This window comes from Triticum urartu, chromosome 5 (genome assembly GCF_003073215.2).
Source record: "Triticum urartu cultivar G1812 chromosome 5, Tu2.1, whole genome shotgun sequence".
Classification (NCBI taxonomy): domain Eukaryota; kingdom Viridiplantae; phylum Streptophyta; class Magnoliopsida; order Poales; family Poaceae; genus Triticum; species Triticum urartu.
In genome coordinates, this window is record NC_053026.1 from 455572819 (window position 1) to 455581869 (window position 9051).

The window sequence follows — 9051 nt, forward strand, 5'->3', positions numbered from 1 at the left end:
CATTTTCCTGCTTGTTGAACGAGGCGGACCAGTAGGCAAAGTTCTCGTCCATCGGTGGTTACCGGAATGTCATCAACAAAAGTAACAGGGTCTTTCTGACAGAGTGGTACAACGAGGTGTTTACATAAGCAGGGATATATTACCGCTTATATAATATAGATCACAAGAAGGTTTAAACAAACCAATGGAAAGGAAAAGTGATTATCAGGTTTAAACAGAACAATGAAAAGGAGAATGTGTTTAAACACATATTTCAAGGGTATATCCTTCCCAAAGACAAGCAGAGCATGATATCCATGACATGGTATAATGTAGAAAACTCTTTAGGTAAGGTGAGAGAAATTTCATGACATTACCCATACAACGGTGTTTGGATAATTGAGCAAGAAACATTTAGCATTGGGCTTCAAATGTTCTTTGTTGAAAATTGGAGTACCACAGACATGCTTCGAGATATCATTAACATGGTCTTCAAGCAAAGGTCGGACTTGGATACACAAAGGATTCATCAGGAACAACTTATAGAATAAGTCTTACAATTTCCTCATGGAAGAATGGCAAAACTTGCTAAAAAGGATACTATAACAATAGGTCCTCCGCCAAGGTGTGCTAGGCATGACATCACCTTACCGGGTCATATAAAGACCAACGTTATAACTCTTGGAAATATGTTCTAGCCATCATATCTGATCGAGATTCAGATCTGATTGGTGTCAGGATACCTCAGACTCGGGATGCCTGAGAAGAAGAGCTGCAACACAATTGATGAGATGACATTGTAAGATTCCCGGGAAATGAACTATGGAAGCGAGTTCCGAAAGAAGAGTTAATCATTAAGCAAAGGAGAGGATGAGGAGGTGGCTGATGGACTCAGTGATAATTCATCGAGATTTCCAAAAGGATGGATTTCCACAATTATGTGAACAAGGAGATAAAATTTGTCAGATCAAATGATATAATGAAGTATGGTCGAGGAAAACACACAAAATTAAACATTGGTTGAAAGGTGCACCTGAAAGATGGGCTTAAGTATCATGATTAATGTTAGAATGGTGGTTCAATAATCAATAGTATAAGAGTGAACTATCGTCCATTAACTTCAAAGCAATAGGGTTGCTAGAAGTACATAATCCAAGCAGCGTTGCTCCCTTGTTGGTATCCCGGTTAGAATCAGCACGGGGACCAAGAAAGGATGATGAGGGTGAGATGTATCACTACACCAAGAATTCTTAAGAGGTGGTGAAATTCTCATGATATTCTTGACATAAAAGATGGTAGTACCCCAAGGTAGGACATAAGATAAGCTGGATAGCAAGGAGCTTCATAAGATGAACAAGTATGTGTTGGAGGGAAGGCAATAATGTTGTCGATGATAACACAATTCATTGAGGGGCAAGGATGGTATTTCTCATCATGAATTCAATTGATATCCTAGGAGTCAAAATGTTGATGATGATCAAGACATTTTTTTGTCGACGGGCTCCATGAAGAAGCAATCGAACAGCGATGACATCAAGTCAAAGGAATGATGAAGCAGAAGGTTATTGGAACCAAGGGTACGACACAAACTCGAATTCAAGCTTGTTGTTCAGGGCTAAATGACATGACGAGGAAGAATGACGTAAGCTTAGCTCATCATCGAAAGTTGTGCTCCGGATTAAGGACCGGGTAGCAAAGTTAAAATCAGCATGATAATGATATAGCCGAGCAGGCTAGGAATGACACGATCGAGTTCAACCTAAAGGCTACCAAGAGTTGTTTAATTGTGGTGTAGACTCGATTCAGTTATCGGTGTCTTTGATTGTTTAATAACTCAGAGCCCGTGAAAAAATTGGAATCAGTGAGAATGTTGTACTTGAAGAAGAACTGATAAGAAGTTATGCAGTTCCATGATAATCTTGAGGTACCAGGGGGTAATACTCGACGAAAGATCAAAGTAGAGTTTGGTCTGGGGATATTGCTCTGCAGAAGACAAGTGCTTAAACTTGTCCGAGAAATGGGATCAAAGAAGAACAATCATGGTCAGAACCACGGTTGCAAAGGACTAAACATAGATACAAGACGAACTTATAACAAGGGGATTATTATTATTACAAGAAGCTTCGATGATAAGTTCCACATCGGGTCCATGGGCATAAACGCAAAGGCTCAAGGTTGACTCCAGCTTCTTCAATGCATAACCTTTCATTTTACTTCTCGCTTTTGATGAAACTGTAGTGTAGAAATTTTATCTGACGAAACAACAGAAGAGTATGACTCGCAAAAACTTTCGGGTTTATACGGTTTGGGGAAGGCATAGGTTCAACCCATCAGGGCATCTTAGGAGTATATACCTCAAATTTCAAGAGTAAATAACACAAGCTCGATAGTAGAGCATGCTTGAGAAAGTAGAGGATACAATTTACCAAAGGCATTATGTATCCGAGGAAAGGCTCACGGGCTTATTGAATATGCAGGACGATGTCGAATAAAATCCAACAAAGGATCTGGTGGTCCATAAGGGATCTGATGTGAGTATCGGTACTCAACAAGAGGAAGATAGAATGCAAGGATATCATATTATAGAAATAACGGACTAACTCAAAGCTTAGATGCAAAGGAATTATGAATTCCAAGACAAGGGATCAGAAGCAATGCTCTGATTAGGTATGGACAATTTGAATAGCCTCAGGGGTACAATCAATGGCAATTTGGTTGGTCGAGATCCAGCTTGTTGGGATATTACTACTGGGCGTAAACCGGCCAGGAAAGACCGGGTTAACTTCATCCGTAGTTGATTATGCTTGAAGCCCATGTAGACAGAAGAGGAAAGGTCCAGGGCCCAGAACCGGTTTAAGGCCCGTAGCCATGAACCGGCATTTGTATGAAACTTGTATTGTAAGATAGAAAGAGTGGAGACCGAACCGGACACGTTTATGAGCCGGTCTCGGGACTGTGTAAACCGACGGGCGCCCCCGCCCATGTATATAAGGGGACGACCCAGCAGCGGTTTAGGACAACAGACGACAACTCGAGAGCCAGACAAAGCGGATTCGCTCCCTGGCCTTCGAAACCCTAGCAATACCAATCACAACTAGACGTAGGCTTTTACCTTCCTCGAAGGGGCCGAACTAGTATAAAATTCCCCGTGTCCCTTTGTCCGGTTTAACCCCTTAAAGCTAACCCGTAGCGATGGCTCCACGACTAAGTCCTTTCACAAGGACATCTGCCGTGACAAACCCACGACAGTTGGCGCCTACCATGGGCTATTGAGCTTGGACCTCATGGGCTCAAATATATACCCCGCACAGCGATCAAACCCCAGGCACTCGTGGATTTCATCAATGATTGGACAGAGTTACAGGCACCTGAAGAGAAACCAGATAATACATATTGGACTATTCATTTTGATGGATCCAGACAGTTGGAGGGCTCGGGGGCTGGAGTCATACTAACTTCCCCACGAGGTGACAAGTTTTGTTATGTCATCCGTTTAATGTTCCCTTGTACTAACAATGCAGCTGGATATGAGGCTTTGCTCCATGGTCTTCGGATGGCTAAGGAGATGAATTTGAGCCGGGTTAAGTGCTTCGGCGATTCAGATCTAGTGGCTCAGTAGGTGTTTGGCACTTGGGATTCTAAGCACCCACTCATGGCTGCATATCGGCGAGAGGTGGACGTAGTGGCTGGTCACTTTAAAGGTTATCAGGTGGACCATATAGATCGGCGGAAGAATGAAGCGGCGGACGCTTTAAGTCGTCTTGGTTGCCAACGTAAACCGGTCCCGCCCAATGTCTTTCTTGATGTGTTGCATAATCCGTTAGTCAAAGTACCAACCGAAGAAGATTTGGCTATTCCTGATCTGGAGGCTCAGTTGGTGGCAGCTCTGCATGCCATACCGGATTGGACGATCCCATATCTGGCTTACATGAACCGGGGCGAGTTACCAGAAGATGAAACGTTGGCTCGACAGATAATCCGGCGTTCCAAGTCCATGACCATACTCAACGGGGAGTTACATCATTACAGTGTTTCAGGAGCAATTCAGCGCTGTGTTTCACCTCAAGAAGGTTGTGAGACTTTGCGAGAAATCCATGAAGGGGATTGCGGTCACCATGCCGGTTCAAAGTCGTTGGTTGCCAAAGCTTTTTGCCACGGTTTTTACTGGTTGACGACACATGCTGATGCGGAGGATTTAGTCAAGAGATGTGATGGATGTCAAAAATTTGCCCGCCATGCGCATGTTCCGGCTCAAGAGTTGCAGATGATTCCAATTACGTGGTCGTTTGCAACTTGGGGGCTTGATATGGCTGGACCCTTCAAGTGTTCTAAGGACAAAAAGACCCACCTGTTAGTAGTTGTTGATAAATTCACTAAATGGGTGGAGGCAGAGCGAGTCAGCAAGTGTGATGCAGCCACGGCGGTTCAATTCATCAAGAAGGTGATATTCCGGTTTGGTTTTCCACACAGCATTATAACAGATAATGGTACTAATCTGTCAAAAGGGGAGATGGAAGAATTCTGTCAACGTGAGCACATCCGGCTTGATCTAGCGTCGGTGCTCACCCCCAATCTAATGGTCAAGCAGAAAGGGCAAATCAAGAAATTCTATGGGGTATCAAACCAAGGCTTATGGTTCCTTTAAAGCGGACGCGGGGTTGTTGGGTTGAGGAGCTACCTTCTGTGTTATGGAGTATCAACACCACACCCAATAGGTCTACGGGTTACACACCTTTCTTCATGGTTTATGGAGCAGAGGCGGTTCTTCCTAGTGACATCCGTCACGATTCGCCCCGTGTGGCAGCTTATGTTGAAGCTGATAATGAGAAAGCACGTCAGGATTCACTGGACCTGTTGGATGAAGAGCGTGATCTTGCAGTAGCACGATCGGCAATTTATCAACAAGATCTCCGACGTTATCATAGCCGCCGGGTTAAAACCAGAACCTTTCAAGAAGGTGATTTGGTGCTCTGGCTCATCCAGGATCAGACTGATATGCACAAGTTATCCCCACCTTGGGAAGGACCCTTTGTGGTCAGCAAAAATCTGCACAACGGATCTTACTACCTCATTGATGTTCGAGAGCATGAAGACTCACGTCAATCGGAGGAGGAGACCAAGCGGCCATGGAACATAGCTCTCCTTCGGCCTTACTATACTTGAAGCCATAGGCTCTTCATCTGTACATATTTATGACAATGTATGTATCATATAATAAACCGAAGCCTCCGTTATAAGTGGGGTATCTGTTCTTTTTATATCCTGTGTGTGAGTTTACTAGTTAACTGACAAAGCGGAGTCTTTTAATCCGGCTTTAGTAGCTGCATAGATATAAAAAAAATCACTAGGGGGCTTGGTCATATTTGAACTACAGCTACACCTCTTGATCGGTTTTTAAACCATGAAGGGATATCACTAGGGGCCTTGGTTGTCCTCACACCATAGCTACACCTCTTGATAGGCATTTAAGCCACAAAGGGAAAATTTTGTGGAGCCAAAGAGAGTGTTGTACACAGTACAGACTCAAACATGGGCACACACTGAGCATCGCTCACAAAGTTACTTGGGGGCTCTTTTTGCAAAGCAACAAAGAGTTTGAAAGGACCCTCGTAATTGGCTATCAAGCCACGGCTTGGAAGCCTGGTGTATTCACCTAAAAACCCGGGTTAACCTGCCTTCATCAAGTAAGCCACTCCTGTCCAGGTAATCCTGGTATGACCCATGGAACGTTTGACAAGTCAATCTTTTACAGACCCTGAACTTGTCATAGTTAAAACGATGATTGGTTAATTGGAGGCCCATCTTAAAAGGCTTTGTTAAATGGTTTAACTCAGAGGCCTAGCAGCCCATGAAAAGCCTTGATTTGGAGCCTAGCAGCTCGTAAAAAGCCTTGCATATTTTCCTGTTTGAATTTTGTTCGTTGAAAATCATAAGTATTTTTTGATAAACCGGCGTCCTTGACCTGGCTTGCTTTTCAACTTCAAGTTGTGGGCACATGATCAATTATAAACCGGTGTTCATTGGCCTGGTCTGGTTTGACTAAATCGCCAGTGTTATAAACAAAATCTCGTGGTTATCCCCGTCCGGTTTAATATATAGACCGACATTATGAAGATGGAGTTATGAACGTTCCGGATTGGTATTAACACCTTTGCCGTATACACGTTTGGTCAACCAATGAGGTATGTTCTGTACATTACTTTTTGTACAAACACTTGATTATTCATCTAGGTACTATATACTTCTTGGACATCATGACACGCCTAGCGGTAAACCACTAGATACTTTTAAGTTGTTGTACCCAGGAACGCAATTCATCATGGGTTATGCATAAATATATCCCAAAGGGCGGCACAGATTGTCACAAAGTATTACGAAACATGCTCGATGGCATGGCAGATAAACGGAGTTTCAGCTATCCTATTACATGAAGCTTCAAAGCGGATCAAACGGTATCATTGTTTTTCACAGTAGCCATATAAACCGGCGATCGGATCAGGACTCTTCATCGCGATGGTTTGACGGTTGAGGGTTAGTTGGTGAAGGCACTTCTTCATCCCTCCCCAGACGCTGGAAATCAGTCGTTGACCAATCGATTCCAGTTAACGCTTGGAACACTGCTTCCTCATGGATAAGATTGGAAGGGTTAATATCAGGGGCGTAAGTGTGCTTACGAATCAGAGGCACAAGTTCTTCGACTTCATGGATGTCGGCCGGCTGTCGTTTCCCTTCTGCATCATAAAACGGTTGAAAATGGGACAAATCGGTATCATCAGCCAACTTGCTGGCCGCTGGCCGCATCTATTTGGTCAGCCGCCGAAGATCATCATTGTTGAAGTTTGAACCGTCTTCTTTAACGCATGGGTATCCTTTGATGATATCCTCCGCTTCAAGGTCTGGAATCCAAGCTTTGGCTCGAATAAAGGCGGTTAAAGCTCCTGCTCTGGCAGCTGCTCTCTTCAACTCGGCAATACAGGCTGGTAACATGCCCAGCTTCTCAAGGGTTTCCTTAATCAAAGTTCGAGCCGGTTTGTTATAAGCTGTCATGCTAATAACCCGTTGAGACCCAGAGTATAGCTGTTCAACCAATGTATATGCCGCTTTGAGCTTCATCCGCATATCTGTACCAAGATGAGTGATCCGAGTGCCCGCCAACGATTTTATCAACATTTTGTCAGTTATAAGATTCATCGACTGGCGCAACATACATAAGCAGACACTTACCAAAGATAACAGAGGTCATAGCATTGATTTGGCATTTCAAACTGGCTAGTTCTTCAACCACTGGCTTCAGGGCTGCCTCGGCGTCTACAGCTCTTTTGGTTAAACCGGATTTCTCGGTTTCCCATTCAGCATGTTCTTGGTTGAAGGATTCTTTCAGCTTTTCCATTCCGGCCAGGGCCTGGGTCAGCTCCTCTTTGGCTTTTGCAACCTCGGCTTGTTGTGACTTCACATTTTCTTGCAAGTCAGAATTTCGGGCATCTTTGTTTCTCAGTCCAGCCTGCAACGTTGAAGGTATGTTAAACAAACAACATATATCTATGCTAAAGTACAAAGCGTATAACAAAGTTATGCACTTCATACTTGGGGGCTAATGTTTATTTGCTCTCAAGTACTACACTTTATACAAGTCTCCAGAACAGTGCAAGCATTATCCTTGACACTTGGGGGCTAATGTGCGTCTGTTCTAAAACGGATGTGTGGATTAAAAACCGGATTAACTTGCCAAGTTAAACCGGCCTTTGGGGGCTATGCTGCAGAAAGTTATCTATTTTTTTCAAGATGAGTCTTATCTATTAGTAGCGACCTGCCATTGCAAGGATCAATAATGAGATGCTTAAAGTGTTACAAATACCCGGTTTGTGATTAACAATCATAAAACGGCCCTTGGGGGCTACTTGGGATAGTGTTTCAGCTATAAATCAATATACAAAGGGAGAGGAATTTACCTTATATCGCTCTTTCATCAAGTTCACCAAACCGGCTTCATAATCCCGGTTTAAGTGCAGACGGTTCAATAAGCCAGAATGAAGCTCATCAGCGTTAAGATGAGCATAGTTTGATAAGTCGCTGCTCCATTTACCTTTATCCCGGGCAGCTTGCTCTTCTTTGGCACTATGCTGAGCTAAAATGACGGGATGGCCAGGAGAGCTCTGGCCTATTCCAGTAATAATAACATCGTCACCTTGGCCTTCAGGATTTTTGGTGGATGATGCTGGAATTTCAGTGTCTTTCACCGGACTAGCCCGGATTGGCTCTGCCGGTTCAGTATCGGGTGCGGCAGGTTCAGCATCTGTTGGTTCATCGGTATGTTGGCCTTCAAGGGGTGGATCATCAAAAGTAGCTTCAGGATGGGGGCCTTCCGGTTCACCAGTCTGTTCCGGTTCACCTCTCGGTTCTTCTTCTTCAGCGACAGGGTCTTCTGGCGGATTGGTGACCAGAGCTTTCTTGCTGGGTCTGGCTTTGGCCCTGCAAACAGAATAAAAAAGGACTAACATCCTATTCAAAGGATTTATGGCACATTGAAAGGAAAGGTTGTTACAACTCACCCAGCCACAGTTTTCAAAGGGGGGAGTTGAGTTGCTGTCGATTCACCAGAAGATGAAGGAGGTGTCACCTGATAATTTGAATCGGGCGGATTAAGAGGCTGTCTGAAATAACCTGCCTTGGGGTAAGAATGGTCAGAAGTAGGAGAGACCTCAGACCGACGCTTCCGAACCGGAGTGTTAGGTAAACCGGCTGAAGTGACCTGTTGGCCACTGTGCCGGGTTGTCCGGCGAGCTTCATGTTGTTGAGTCTTCAAAATAAATGTTGGATCCAAGTGAGCAAGAGGATGAGAAAAGCTTACTTTTCGGACTGCTTGGTGAGTTTTTTGTGTTGGCATAGAGTCTGAACCGGAGGAAAGGGTAATTACCTCTACGTCATCAGCTTGACTAGCTTCTGCGTCCTCCTGAGGAAGATCATTGTTAATGAGATACATGAAAAGAGAGCCAAGTGAGTCAAGTTCTACCTCAACTTCTGGATCATCAGTATCATCATCAAGCTCCATATTAATCCGGTCAGCCATTTTCC